General features: G+C 42.7%; 1 long non-coding RNA gene across 1 annotated transcript; it reads left to right on the forward strand.

Annotated features, from left to right (window-relative positions):
* The first annotated feature begins 2,016 nt into the window (after positions 1–2,016).
* LOC106971890 (uncharacterized) lies at positions 2,017–12,307 on the forward strand. The gene is made up of 3 exons (XR_001429757.3): positions 2,017–3,740; positions 10,666–10,716; positions 12,046–12,307. It is a non-coding gene; the product is annotated as an uncharacterized LOC106971890 (long non-coding RNA).
* The last annotated feature ends 3,125 nt before the right edge of the window (positions 12,308–15,432 follow it).

A 15,432-nucleotide genomic window follows, 5' to 3' on the forward strand; every position in this document is an offset into this window, starting at 1 on the left:
CCAAATCTACCTTCTACACCTCCAAGGGCATGAGGTTTGTTTGTTCCTGATTACCCTGCTGGTCCTTAGTTTGGGATTTATCCTCGAGCCAGGGGCCTGGGTGGTCTTTCAGAAATCTGAGGAGAAGGTCATTAATAAGGGATCATTTCCCCAAATTGACCTTTGATGAAAACCTCAAGCTGAAGTTCTGCCAGAGCCTTGTTTTCTCCTACTTGAACATAGTGTCATGTGAGCTCGGGCAAGAAGTTGGAACAGTTCAGAAATGATGCAAGTGTGTTAATCTCAAAACAATCTAGAGCAAATAACTTAGTTTAATAAGTCAGAGGTATCTAATGAGGGATTAATATGCAAATAACTGTAGTGGAAGGAAATAAATTTCCGTAATGGGTCAGTTGCTCACACATCGCTTACTTTCCGATCTCTCCTGCACATCACTTTTTCAAGTAGGACCCACAAACTGACAGCCTGTAGGCCTAATATGGCCCACGGCTAAGCTTGGTTTGGGTTGCACAATGTTTTAAAACTCAGGGAGTTTACACTAAAATTTATACTTATGGATTCTCTTTAAAAATGGAAAGATCCGGAAACATGTCCACATGTTTACAACTGCCGGAGCCACAATTTCCCATCACTTTACACCAGACTGTTTTCTTCATCTATATTCTTTGTCTGACCTCTCTAGGGGTTTGTGTTTTCTACCCTGTTATGAAAGTGTCTGTTGTCATAGACAAGTCCAATGAAAGGTGGTTGTACCTGCTAGCGAGATGGGCTCAGGCAGCCTTATTTTCTAAGACGTTACCTGCCACCAGCCCTCCGTTTCTCCGCTGTGGCTGGTGCCACCACGGATGGCAACTGATTCAGAAGTGGCCCATCCTGAAGCCAGAAGGGACTTCTGGCCTGGCAAGGAAAAGCTAGCAAGGGTATTCACATTCTTCACTCAGAACGTTGGAATTAGAAAGCTGAGCAGCTATTGCCGGCTAGTGGGGGAGAAAATTGGAGAGACTATTAATTGCAGTTAGCATCATAGCAAGACAAAGCCCTGTGCAAGCTGAGTTATGGGGGTGAGGAAAAGCCATTGAGAGGGGAGAATATCTTTCTCACCAAAAGAGGCAATGAGAAGACATCAGGTGGCCCTGAAAGGTTGAGAGCTTAAAGCTTGATGTCATTCTCAAATCTGCTTCTGGTGAGACCCTGATATACTTGGCTTCTAATCTTTGGGTGTCCTTGAGTTAGGGGAAACTTGCCCCCCCTTGTCCTATATCCACCCTTCTTTTTAGGGAAATAATACCTGAATTTCCTTAAGTGAAACATCTCCCCATGAGAGAAAAGCCCATCTGAGAATGAATCCTACACATAGGGGAGAAAAGAACCTCCCACTTCCACCCCCAAATATTTCAGATGTTTCTCATTTTTCCCAAAATGGTTGTGTTCTTTAAGTCTTCATTCAGCATATTTGCCTGTATTTAAGGTACCAGTGAGAAGTGCAATAGTGATGAAAATATATTTCCTAAGCATTTACTGGGTATTATCTATATACAATTCACTGTGGTGGGCACTGAGAGGGAAACAAAGATGACCCAAATCCCTACGCCCAAGGAGTTTGCAATCTAATGGAGAAGATGGGAATGTACATGAATTGCTGTAGCATAACAGAGGAATGAAATAAACGCTGCAGTAAATACTGGCAGATGGTCAGAGTCCTTAGGGAAGAGAGGGGAGGAAGTACTTCTCTCCATTGGGGGTAGGGCAGATTAGTAATCCGGCTTCCTGGCAAGTGAGGAGAGATGATAGACGGAGAGCAATTTACAAGGAACATTGACAATGGGCAGTGTTGATGGCCATGATGGGAGGAGACAGAAAAGGAATACAAGAGAACCACAAGCACAGCAGGACAAAAAACAAACAAGCAAAAACAATCCCCTCCATAAGGACTTGGGGCATAGCTGAATGACAATCTATAGTTGCCATCACAGTAGCCCCAAAACTGAATATCACGAAAGACAGAGTAGGGAGAGATCATTGTGGATTTATTTGGGTGGTCAGGGAATCGTTCCTAAGGAGATTGGCCTCCAATGGAGCCTTGAACTTTATGTAGGAGTTATGGAAGGGTGAGAGGCACAAGGGCACTCCAGGTGAAAAGAACCATGAGAGCAAAGGCAATGGAAGCTGAAGGAGTCATGCTTTGTCCTGTCAGGGGCAGAATGTGTATGTTCGTGGGGAGAGAGGAGTGAGCCACCAGCCTTACTGCGGTTGATAGTTCACAGTGGAGAGTGGTAGAAAAATATGGTTGATAAGGCCGTCTGGGGCCAGCCTGTGCAAGGCCTTGGATTTCAGGACAAAGGGTTTGGACTTGATCCTGGAGACAGTGGGAGCCAGAGAAGACTGGGGAAAGGGGTTGACTTGATGAAAGAGTTCCTCATTCACTAAAGAAAAGCACCAGCACAGCTCATTTTTCTCCTTAGAAAACAATCTCAGAATTTAGCTTTAAATGCACCCCCAACTCTGTGAAAAGCATATACCAGCCCCTGCACGGCTCCCAGGGGAAGTTCATGAGTTCAGACTCAAAGCACAAGATGTGTTTTATTTGGCATTTAAGCGTGTCTATGGGTGATGTGTGTCCTCAAATGAGGACAGACTGATATGATTAAAAATTTCATATCGGTTATTTTGACTCTCTCACGCCTTTGCCCTCCACTGTTTAGCCTCCGACTCCTTCACTTCTGGATATCCAGAGGAAAATGGCTGTAAGATCAGAGACTTTCTTAGTAGCATGTGTGGTGTAGATTCTCAGGTTAAGGACTCTGTAGGAATTAACTGCTGCTTTCTCAAGCTTTCTAAGTCTCATTTGGTCTTTAGAGTCTAGGAATACCTCACATCGCGTCTGGCACTTGGCAGGGATGCAACTAGAACTAATTGGTAACGATGTTTATGATAGTACGGTTTGAAATGCAAATGGAAACCTACTTAAATTTTACTAAACCTAATTCACCTATTTACGTATTTCTTCTCTCCATTCTTTCTCCCTTTCTTCCTGCTCACTGTTTCTTCATTTCTCTTTCCTCCTTTTTCTTTTTACTTTCTATCTCCTTGTAACTTTCTTTTTCCTTACAGGAACTGGGAAAGACAAGGGTGTGTGGGCGGCCATGGCGTCCCTCCAAGGAAAGTGTGAGGCTTTGGGCAAAATAGATCTCTCATTTCTTCCAAACATAGGTCTAATCTGAACTGTCTCCAGGCTCCAGTCTCCAATCCAACTTCAGTGGTTTCAGTTGGACTCCATGAGAAGGGACCCCAGGGATGCTGTGTCGTTAGTCTTGTCTTGGAGAAAACCAGCTTTCTATGCACCTACTTGTTTCACAGATTGGGGCACCCACATTCCCTTTCCTCACGTCATTGGATCCCAAGAGACTCTTCTGAGTGAAATGCCTTGCTGAAGAGAAGCAGGACTTCATTAAGAGTTTGATTTATCCCCAAATGATCTATTGTTATGCATCAAACATGTTTTCCCTACGAACCAGTTGGCAGGGAGCACACAGATAAATTACTACAAGATGTAACCAGACAAGCTGTTGAAAAGGGAAATGGCTCTCTGTGTGTGGAACTCAGGAGAGCACATCTATAAACATGTGTTGGGAAATCAATTCAGTGTAACTTTGTTGGAAGGAATGAGCTGCTGCCCCCAAACTACCAGCTTGCTGTGATAGCTAACTGTTTTTTTGAGGTCATTGTCCATTGTCTCAGTGGTGAGTATGGAAACACAAGGGTAAGACCTACTCTGAAGTGTCTTCCAAGGGGAGTAGGTACTGGATTATCCGTAGGCAGTTGTGAGTTCTCTCCGTAGGTCCAAGTCATGTTAGCTAACCTTGTTTTGCTGGAGAGAATGGGTTAGAGTGATTCTATCTGCATAAACAGTATTCAGTTGATGTAATGACAGATTTCAAAAGAATAATGGTAATCATCTAACCTCATCTCATCTCATCTAATGCTCTAGCACAATGCTATACAGTTTGATATGCAAGAAAAAACCCTGGAAATGGCATGGAGAGGGAGGTAATAAATCCTGCCTGACCATGTGGTACTTGCGTGTCTGCGATTCTTGGAAAGTTCCTCAACTTCTCTGAGATCTCCCCCTCTTGTGTAAAGGAGAATAGGTATATACTACTTGCCTTATAAGTTGTTTTGCTTTAACACATGCAGCATGCTGCATAACTTCATCGCGGCTAATTAAATTTAAATGAGTTGAATTAAATACAATGAAAACTTTAGCTCCATTTCAAATGCTCAAGAGCCACATGGGGCTTGTGGCTACTATATTGGGTAGCACAGATATTGAACACTTCCATTATTGTGGAAAGTTCAATTGGACGGTATATTCTAGAGGATGCCAAACACAAAGAAGGTACTTTATACATAATTGTTGCTTCCTGCTTCCTAGTTTTCAAAGCACTTTCATACCTAGGACCTGACTGAAGGACTACCCGTCCGGGAAAGTTGGAATGCCCTTTGACAGTCTCTTGGACAAGACTGTCTCTCTCTATGGTGTTCTAACCTGGCTCAAGGCCACAAAGCATGGTGATTGCTGGAAAATTGGAGAATGTGCAAAAGAGAGGATTTATAGGCCTTTAGTGAAAATGCATATGTATATTCCAAATGTATATGTGAGAGGCTTTGACTCCAACCGCATAACCCATCTTAGTAGAGGTAACAATGACAGTAGAAATGAAGCAGAATCAACAACAATGAAGAACAACCTTTCAAGAATAACCGTCAAATACTCATGCTTTAAACGTGATGTGAAGAGTCAAAGGGGACTTGTGCGAACACGCTTATGACCCTCCTGATGTTTCATTCAACTGCCTTGGAACTAAACACCTCAGAGTAGATGGAGGTTGCCCCAACATGTGTAGCTGAGGCTTAAGGAATTTCTTCAAGGTTAAAGCAGGGTTATTATAAATTTGCTTCCATTTGTTTGAGGACCATCTTGACTTTCTAGAGTGAGTTCCACACATCTTTGCTGCAGTTGATGGGACTGTAGCATGCTGAGAAGGTCCTCTCATGCTTCAGAGCATATTTCTTGGCAGAAACAGAAGCAAGCACATGGTACAGATGCCCTCCATATGCAGAAGGGGGGAAAGAACAAAAGTAATAGCTATGTTTATTGAGTGCTTATTACGTTCTATTCATATTATGTAGGCCATCTGAATCAGTCTCCGCTATAGACTTACCAGGTAAAAACTATTAATATTCTTATTTTATAGATGAAGAATTGAGGCACCAAATGGTTAAGAACTCCCCCAAGGTCACAAGCTAATAAATGGTGGAGCCAGGACTTTGACCCTGGGTGGTTAGCAAAAGTTCATGTTCTTAACCATTGTTTTCTGAGGCCTATTAAGGTAAAAGAGGGGTGGGGGGAAGAAAAGAAGAAAGAAGAAAGAAAGAAAGAAAGAAAGAAAGAAAGAAAGAAAGAAGAAAGAATTCTTTTACAATATTTGAAGTTTTCCTTCTATAGTTTTTCTGGCTGCTGTAGGAAACAGCTGTAGATACTAAAGAAAATTATAGTATCAAAAATGATGATGAAAACACTTTTCTAGATAAGGCAATTTATAGATTTATGAAAAACAAGCATTTCATGACTAGATGAAGATAATAAATGAAAATTAAACAGTGAGGTCATTTTTTTCTTTGAAGGTATGGAATCCTTTTTTGTCTTTAATGTGTGCCATGTGAATAGGAGCACTTAGATGGGAGGGTGCACAAAGTGAGACCTTAGGCCAGATGCCTGCTTTTGTCAATAAAGCTTTATTGGAACACGGCCACACCCAATCACTTATGGATTATCCATGGGTAGAATTGAATATATGTGTGGCCCACAAAATCTGATGTATTTACCATCTGGCTCTTTATAGAAAACAACTTGCTGATCCCTGACTTAGAAGACAGAAAATAGAATTATATTCTGAAAGCGGATCTTAGCTTATATCTTATTTTCAGTAGACTCAAAATGTAGAACTTCAATGGTACATTATTAACTCAATTTAACACTGCTTAGTTTTAGATGGCCCAAAACTGCAAATAAGGGGTTTACAGATCAAAGGGCGAACACTTACAATAAAGCATCGTTGCAGTTCTTAGTTTGAAAGCCAAAGGCAATTCCTAACTAAGGTAGAATGAGTACTCTGTGATCTTCCAACCCTCTGTCCATTCCTGTCTGATAGTTCTAATCACAAATAATCATCATGATTGGGGCGCCTGGGTGGCTCAGTTGGTTGAGCTACTGACTCTTGATTTCCACTCAGGTCATGATCTCACAGTTGTGAACAGTGGTGAAATTGAGCCTTGCAGTGGTCTCCACGCAGAATATGGAGCCTGCCTGGTATTCTCTCTCCTTCCCTCTCTCTCTGTCCCTTTCCAACTTGCTCTCTTTATGTCTCTCTCTCTCTCTCTCTCTCTCTCTCTCAAAATAAATAAATAGGCTTAAAAAAAAACCACAAATAATCATCATGATTATTCTTGATGTTGTTTCACTTTCCTTTCTGGGTTTCTTTTCTTTTCTTTTTTTTTTAATTTTGTTTTAATGCTTATTTATTTCTGAGAGAAGGAGAGAGACAGAGTGTGAGCAGGGGAGGGGCAGAAAGAGAGGGAGACACAGAGTCTGAAGCAGGCTCCAGGCTCTGAGCTGTTGGGGCTCAAACTCACGAACCACTCACTGAACCGTGAGATCATGATCTGAGCCAAAGTCAGCTTAAGCGACTGAGCCACCCAGGTGCCCCTCCTTTCTGGGTTTCTTGATAACATTGGTTTTTGTACCCTGGTGCTTAGCAGTGATTGTCACATAGTAGTAGCTGAATAAAGAGCTCTGCGGCAAAAAGTTGAAGAATCAAACACAGGAAGAGAGAGCAATGTGGCCACAACAGAGGTTTGGGCAGAATCCTCTCTCGAAGACAGAGTGAACTAGCAGTAAATTCACAAGACTCACAGCATCACTGCACAGCCCAGGGGGAGTCAGGTAATCCTGGCTGACTTCTACTGATTACAAATTATGTGCCATAGATGCACTCCCCTCAGCTTCTTGCAACCATTTGCTTCCTTAATCTTCACAACTCAAGGAAATCGTTTACTCTCTTGATTCCACAAGGGAGAAAACTGCAGCTCAGAGAAGTTTAATTCTCTGAACCACTATACACAGCTAGAAAATGAGAGAAACAAGTTTAGACCTAGGGAGTCTGAATCCAGAGACAAAACTGGTAATAATTATGCTATATTGGTCTCTCTGTGGCTGTATATATAACCTCATCTTCCTCAGTAGTTTTCCATATTCCATGGGGAGCTGTTCCCTGAAAATGTGTGTTTCCACTCTTCTAATGAAAACCAATAGTCCAAATCTAGTTTGTTGTTTAGCTATTCATTTTACAGCCAAATCACTAGTAACTGGCCTCTGTCTAGTAAAGCACATCATTTGATCAGGGATAGTCATACTATATTGTCTTTGTGCTTCCAGTACTCCTTAGGAATGCCCTATCCAGTTATGCTGTGTACTTAAAGATATATTATTTCAGGCGCACCTGGGTGGTTCAGTCAGTTAAGTATCCGACTCCTGATTTCAGCTTAGGTCATGATCTCACGGTTTGTGAGATCAAGCCCCGTGTCCCTTTGAGCCTATTTGGGACTCTCTCTCTCTGCCCCTCCCCCTCCCAATAAATGAATAAACGTTAAAAAGTATAGAGAGAGTATATATATTATTTCAAATGTAGAAAAACTAGAAAAGCTTTACATATAGGTTCTTGAGAGTCCAGTTTCAGTCTGAGGTCCATAACATTAATATCACCTGGAAGCTTGCTAGAAATACAGAATCTTAGCGGAGCCCTGGGGGCTGCATCGGTTAAATGTCCAACTTCATCTCAGGTCATGATCTCGTGGTTTGTGAGTTTGAACCTTGAATCAGGCTCTGGGCTAACGGCTCTGAGCCTGCTTCGGATTCTCGGTCTACCACCCCTACCCCCACCTCGCTGCTCCCTCGCTCTTGCTCTTTCTCAAAAATAAATAAATAAACATTTTTTAAAATATTAAAAAAAAAAAAAGAATTATAGACTATTAGGCCCCACCCCAGGCCTATTAAAACAGAATCTGCATGTTAACAAGATGGGCAGGTGAGTCTTACCAGTTTAAAGTCTGAGAAACGTGGCCTGTGCCACCACAGTATGATTATCATTGGTTCCCCAAAACAGATACTAATTTAATACCTACAGAAAATAATAGGAGTCGAGCTGATAAAACCTTGATATGCGGAGGGTAAAGGCCCCATCCTTGCAGTGAAAAGAGCTAGTTGTTCATAGCCTTGACTGCACAATAGGATCGCCTAGGGAGCTTTTAAAAACCCCAGAGCTATTCAGGATCTTTTGTGGTTCCACTCGAATTTTAGTTTAGTTTTGTTTTGTTTTTCTATTTCTGTGAAAAATGTCTTTGGAATTTTGACAGGTATTGCACTGAATTTATAGATGGTTTTGTGTAGTACAAACATTTTGATAATATTAACTCTTCTGATCCATGAGCACAGGATGTCTTTCCATGTATTTGTGTCTTCTTCAGTTTCTTTCATCAAAGTCTTACAGTTTTAGTGTACAACTTTCTCATTTCATTGGTTAAATTGTTCCTAAGGATTTTATCGTTTTTGATGTTATTGTAAATGGGGTTGCTTTATTTCCTTTTTCAGATAGTTTGGTTTTCTGTATAGAATCACAACTAATTTTTCCATGTCAGTTTTGAATCCTGAAACTTCACCGAATTCATTTTTTAGTTCAAACAGTTGTTTGGTAGAGTCTTTACGATTTTCTTTCCTTTTTTTTTTTTTTTTTTTATTTTTTTACATTTATTCATTTTTGAGAGACAGAGCACAAGCGGAGGAGGGACAGAGAGAGAGGGAGACACAGAATCTGAAGCAGGCTCCACACTCCCAGCACAGAGCCTGGCCTGGGGCTCCAACTCACAAACCGTGACATCACCTGAGCCCAAGGCGGACGCACAACCGACTGAGCCACCCACGCGCCCCTATGATTTTCTATATATAAGATCACGTGGGGCTCCTGGGTGGCTCAGTCGATTGAGTGTCTGACTCTTGGTTTAAGTTCAGGTTATGATCTCACGGTTTGTGAGATTGAGCCCCACATGAGGCTCTGTGCTGACAGCCCGGAGCTGCTTGGGATTCTTTCTCTCTCTCTATTTCTCTCTCTTGCTCTTGCACTCTGCCTCTATCTCTCTAAAAAGAAATAAATAAATGTTAAAAAAAAATTTTTTTTAGATAGAAGATCATGTCATTTGTCACTTAACGACATTTGATCATGTCGTAATTTTACACCTTTTCCCCAATTTGGATATATTTTATTTTATTTTATTTTATTTTATTTTATTTTATTTGTCTTTCCTGAGTGTTCTGGCCAGAATTTCTAGCACTATGTTGAATAGGAATGATGAGAGTGAGCACCCTTGTCTCGTTCCTCATCTTAGAAAGAAAGCTTTCAGCCTTTCACCATCAAATATGATGTTAACCTCGGGCTTGTCATATAGGCTTTTATTCTGTTGGGGTATGTTTCTTCTATATGAATTTTCATACTTTTATGTCTATGCCATATCATCTATCAGCAAAATATTTGAATAGACATTTTTCTGAAGTCCAAAGGACACATACAAATGGCCCATAGGTACATGAAAACGTGTTTAACATCACTAATCACTAGGGAAACGCAAACCAAAGTCATGATGAGACATTACCTCATACGTGTTAGAATGGCAAGGCAAGAGAAACAAATGCTGGTGAGGAGGTGGAGGAAAGGAAACCCTTGTGCACTGTTTTTGGGAATGCAAACTGGTACAGCCACTGTGGAACACAGTATGCTGGTTCTTCCAAAAGTTAAAAATAGAAATACTGTGCCTTCCATAGTTTCCACTTCTAGCTATAGAAAGAGATCCTCTGATTTTCTTTTTTTTTTTTTAATTTTTTCAATCTTTATTTTTGAGAGAAAGAGAGAGATAGAGACAGAGCACGAGTGGGGAAGGGGAAGAGAGAGAGAGGGAGACACAGAATCCAAAGCAGGCTCCAGGCTCTGAGCTGTTAGCACAGAGCCCTACGTGAGGCTCAAACTCACGAGCCGTGAGATCATGACCTGAGCCGAAGTCGGACGCCTAACCGACTGAGCCACCCAGGCACCCAGGAATCTTGTGATTTTCAAAAGTTTATGTTACATCTCTTCCCATTGATGAAAGACCTACATCATTACTTGTTCTTGCAAACTGAAAGAAATCCGAAGAGGATTTTCGCTTTTTCAATAAAAGCAAGAAGCAAATGTAGCATTCAGCGTTTGTTTCGCAGCAAGCTGTTCTAGAGCCAGCGGCCCACCCCGCGCAGCAAAACAGTGGCCTTGCCCATCCCCTTCCACACTCAGCATCTCAGCACCAAGCCCCCAGAGTTTTGCACTGTGTCTGTGAGTATCTGTGCTTTCTCTGCACTTATTTTGTGCCTTCGTTAGCAAGATGTGTGTTCTAAAATATTAAAAAAGCTAAAAGAGGTTATTTTTGGAGTCTGGGAATGCTCAAGAATATTTTCATGCGAATTAATAATCATTGCTTTTTCACTTGATGCCATTTCAGCTTACTAAAGAAATGTTTTACTTTCAGATGGCTGGGGAAACCTGTATCTGAAGGGAAGGAAGTCACTACCTCATAAAGGTATCTGCACCCTCTGTTTATATTATTCTCAGCAGTAAAGACATGAAAACAACCTCTGTGTCCGCTGACAGATGAGTGGACACATACACACAATGGAATATTATTCGGTCATAAAAAGCAGTAAATCCTGCCAGGATGGATGAATCTTGATGGCATTATGCTAAGTTCCATAAGTCAGAGAAAAATACTGTGTGATCTCACTTATATGTAGAATCTGAAAAAGCTGAACTCATAGAAACAGAGGAGATTGGTGCTTCTAGGGCCTGGGGATGGGGAACATGAGGAGATGGTGTTTATATTTCCAGTTACAGGAGGAATACGTTCTGGGGATCTAATGTACAGCAGGGCGACCATAGTTTAAGATACTGTGTTATAGACTTGAAAGCTGCCAAGACAGTGGCTCTCACATGTTCTCACCGTAATAATAATATGAAGAAGAAAAAGAATGGTAGTTATGTGAGGTGAAGGATATGTTAGCTGATCTTATTGTGGTAAACATTTTGCAGTATATACATGTATCAAATCGTCACATTGTACACCTTCAACTTACACGACGTTCTCTATGCCAATAATATCTCAATAAAGCTAGGGAAAGAACCAAACCCAGACCCCAGGCTGCTTACAATACTAATTAATTCAGAATCTCTGGGGGTGGGATCGAGGCATCAGTATTTTTAAAGGATCCCTCAGTGATTCCCATATGCAGCAAAAGTTAATCCTTCTCTTGGAGATGGGTTATTGACTGTGAGAGAGGTGTGAATGTGATTCCATTTGCCTTGAGTCTTTTCACATGAGATTGTCTTTCTATCTGACCCCCTTTACCCCGGGGAACTGCTGACAAAGATTCCCTCCTTAACCAGACTTTAATCAGATTCCTCTAAGCCCTCTGCTTGACTAGACTGACTGGAGCTTCCGCCTCTGTCCTTGTAGAGCCCGCTTTTAGCAAGAATACTGCCAAGTCAGTTTAGCCAGGATCCCTCCCCTCAATATCTGATCACCATCCTCATCCCCTACCATTCCCAGGTGACATCTGATCACCTTGACCTGCCTTCAGCAAGAATCCTGTTTGGTCAGTTTAGCCAGAATTATCCTACCCCTCTGGGTAGTTTTCCATCCACCGACCTCCGTCCAGCTCCTTGGTTATATCCCCGCTCCCTTGACTATTCAGAGTTGAACCTGACGTCTCCCACTGCAGAACCCACACTGCAGTGGTCCCCCTTGAAAAAAGTCTTCCTGGCCATCTTTAACAAGAGCCAGGATGATTTTTCTTCAACAGGTACTACCCACCCTTCATGTCTCACTGTAAACCTAAAATTCTTTTTCTTCTAGGAGGTCTGCATTAGATGCCTCTCCTACGGGCTCACAGCACTCCGTCTACTTCTCCTCTTAATCGCTGTTGTTAATTTCCTGTGCACTTTTCTCCATGTTCCATTTGATCCCAAATGTCATGATGGTAACACTGCATCCACTGTGTTCAACATGAACAGCAGCAGCAGCAATTAAAACTCATTACATCGCTGACTGTGTGTCTCTCCTTGTGCGTGTTATCTTGGCTAATCTATTTTAGCTAATCTGTTTTAGCTAATCTACATGCCCATGTCACAGCTGACAGTCTAACGATGGGAAAATTAATTAACTTGCATCAGGTCACACTGCTAGGGAGTCCTTAGGCCAAATTCAGTTCCTGGCACATAGTAGGGTGTTCAATAAAGGTTGGTTGAGTCAAAGAATAAATGTATGAGTTACCTTCCTCTCCAGTCTGCCCACACCTTCTCTGATGGGATCGAAGCCACACTGAGATTCCTTTCCCCTACCCCCCGCCCCCATACTCAGGATCCAGCCCTGATATCTTCCAAGTTCTCTGCCACAAAATAGATGGCCTGAAAGTCCCGATCTTTCCACGGATGAACAGTAGCAACTGCTGACAACAGGGCTAGTATTCTGGCTTGTTTGACAAAGTGTGCTTAAAGGAAAAATAAAATGAGAGGAGAGACCACGTGTGTAATATTTGCAAAAGTGTGTACCTTCAGCTTACAGTTTCAAGCTGCTTTCCAACCTGAAGCCTGAGGACCCAGGTGGGAAGGGTAGGGCATGGAAGTGTTACGAAGGACCTTTACATCCTCAGACATGCCACACATTTTCTGAAAGTGGAAATAAACAGTATTCTCCATTCCTAGGTGACTATTGGATTGTAATGCTTTCATAACCAATAAAACGTGAGCTCATTTAAAATTATTATCGAATCCACATTAATTTCCCATCATCTTACTCGCTAAGTACACCCAGAAGCACAGATACATTTTGGGAGGTCCACTGGGATTTTTGAAGTTATTAGTGCTAATAAAAATTCTAAATATTTATTGACTGGGCCTTGTATTGTAGGTGCAGATTACCTCACTTAATTCTCCATCAACCCTCTGAGGTAGGTATTATTATTCCCACTTTAGACAAGAGGAGTATAAGATATACTAGAACATTGCTAATAATACCTCCTGCTTTATACTGTGATGAGAACCAAAACACTCGGAGAATTCTGCCAGTTCAGTGCCAGAGTGGCACCAAAAGAAGTCCATGGAGGCTCAGTCCCTTGGGGGGTTGTGCAGAGGATGCTAATACTTGTACCTAGACACGAAGGAGGGTCCTCAGATGGGCTGACAGTGTCCAGAATTTGGGGGTGGATGGTAATCCAAGGAGGAAGTACGTGCCCAGAAGATTAGCAGGGGCTACAGGAGTCGTCTTGGCAAATGAAATGAGAATAGGGGTGCCTGTCTGTTTGAGGCAAATGGTGATCGTCTTGGACGGAGTGGGGAGAATATGGAAGGGACCTGTGGCCTCCAGTGCCTGGGAGGAGTGATTTATATTTGGTCAAGAATTCATTGAGTTCCTACTGTGTTCCACGCACAGTGCGAGTGGCTGGGATGCGGTTCTGAGTCAGAGATGTCGTTTCTGTCTTAGTGGGAATTGTTCAGAGAAATTACTCAAGTATCAACATAATACGTCATTTTAAAACTGTGACAAGTGTGATGTAGGAAAGGCACGGGTGCCATACAAATATACAGTAGGGGGAATTTGGGCTTGTTGGTGGGGGGATCAAGAAGGTTTTCTTGAAGAAGTGACTGGAGAGAGGGAAGAAGAGTGAGAATTCCTGGCAGAGGGAACAGCTTGTGCAAGGAAGAGGATGCAGAAAGAAAGCCATTATGTCTAGAGCCCCGTATGCTGAGAAAAACACCTCTGTCTCGGAAGAGCTGGGGCTCTTTGGAAAGGGTCTCAACCCTGAAGAACAAGATAGGGAATGAGCCATTGGGAATTGTGTCCAAGCCAAGACTGGAAGGATTAAGCCATTGAACTATGTGTCTGAACTTCCTCAACATATCCCATAGTAGGGATGCAGGTAGTCCCAATGTAGCTCTCACTATCCTGCCTGGAGGGCTTGCGGGTGGCAAATACCCTGATGAGGGGCCAGGAAAATTGGATTTCAGCCCTATTTCTACCTCCTTTTCAATTAGGAACCATTGGGGCCCTACTTGGCCCTGGGACGCTACGAGATTGCACATTGAGTGATTCTTGCACGAGCTGAAATTTTTGCAACATTGGTTTACAGCCACGGCCTTCAACCTTAGCTGCGCGGGAGCCTCACCTGAAGGGGCTTTAAAATTACTGCTGCCTCAGCCCGATGCCTATGGCTTCCGATTTAATTGCTGGGAGTACAGGCTGAGCATCAAAAGTTGTAAAAGCTCCCCGGGTGATTCTAATGTTCAACCAAGTTTGAGAACAGCAGCTTTAGAGACTAGTTCCCAAATGTCAGCTGTATCAGAAGCGCCTGGAGGACTTGTAAAGAAATCTCTAGTGTGACTGGTACCACTACGGAAGCTGCTGGTGCTGCAGAGAAGCCTGAGGCCGTGGGCTGCATCTGGAGCCCGCACAGGACCATCTGTCACCGTCCAGTCACTCTGCCAGCCAAGCACCAGTCAGGCGCATTGAGTTCTTGTGATGGTTTTCCTGGCCATGTAACTGTCCTTTCTTGCAAAGCTCTGTAGTGGTGAGGTTGAACCACCTAACCCTTTGAAGACATTCAGACGAGCAGTGATTCCCCAGCTTCCTCAACAGTGTACCCCATTTCCTGGCACACTTACCACTGAAGGTGAATTCTCCTGTTTTCAAAATTTATTTTTATAGAGAGAAAGCACACGCAAGCAGGGAAGAGGGTCAGAGGGAGAGAGAGAGAATCTGAAGCAGGCCTCACAGCGTGGAGCCCCACATGGGTCTCGATCCCATGACCTGAGCCAAAACCAAGAATCAGATGCTCAACCCACTGAGCCACCCAGAAGCCCCCACATTCTCCTTTTTAAAGAAGAAAGTTTTGGTGGAGAATTGCCCAACAAGGAAAGGACGTGCGGCTATTAAGATAGTAGTAACATTAACAAAATCATGGCCCTGGAGGAAATTAAACTTACACAGAATGTCCATGAGGAGGCTTTGAGTCCTAATATTTCAGCAAGGCGGTTCAAGATGGCTGTGTAGGAAGATCCTGAAGCCATCTCCTTCCACAGACACAAAAAATCAGCTACATATGGACGTGTTCCCTATGAAAAAGACCTGAAAACTACCTGAATGAGCTCTAACACAACAAAGGATAAAAGGGACACATCGAGATGGGTAGGAGAGGCAGAGACATGGTTTTGCCAAGACCTTGCCCGTGCTGTGGCAACCCTCAGG

This window comes from Acinonyx jubatus, chromosome B4 (genome assembly GCF_027475565.1).
Source record: "Acinonyx jubatus isolate Ajub_Pintada_27869175 chromosome B4, VMU_Ajub_asm_v1.0, whole genome shotgun sequence".
Lineage (NCBI taxonomy): Eukaryota > Metazoa > Chordata > Mammalia > Carnivora > Felidae > Acinonyx > Acinonyx jubatus.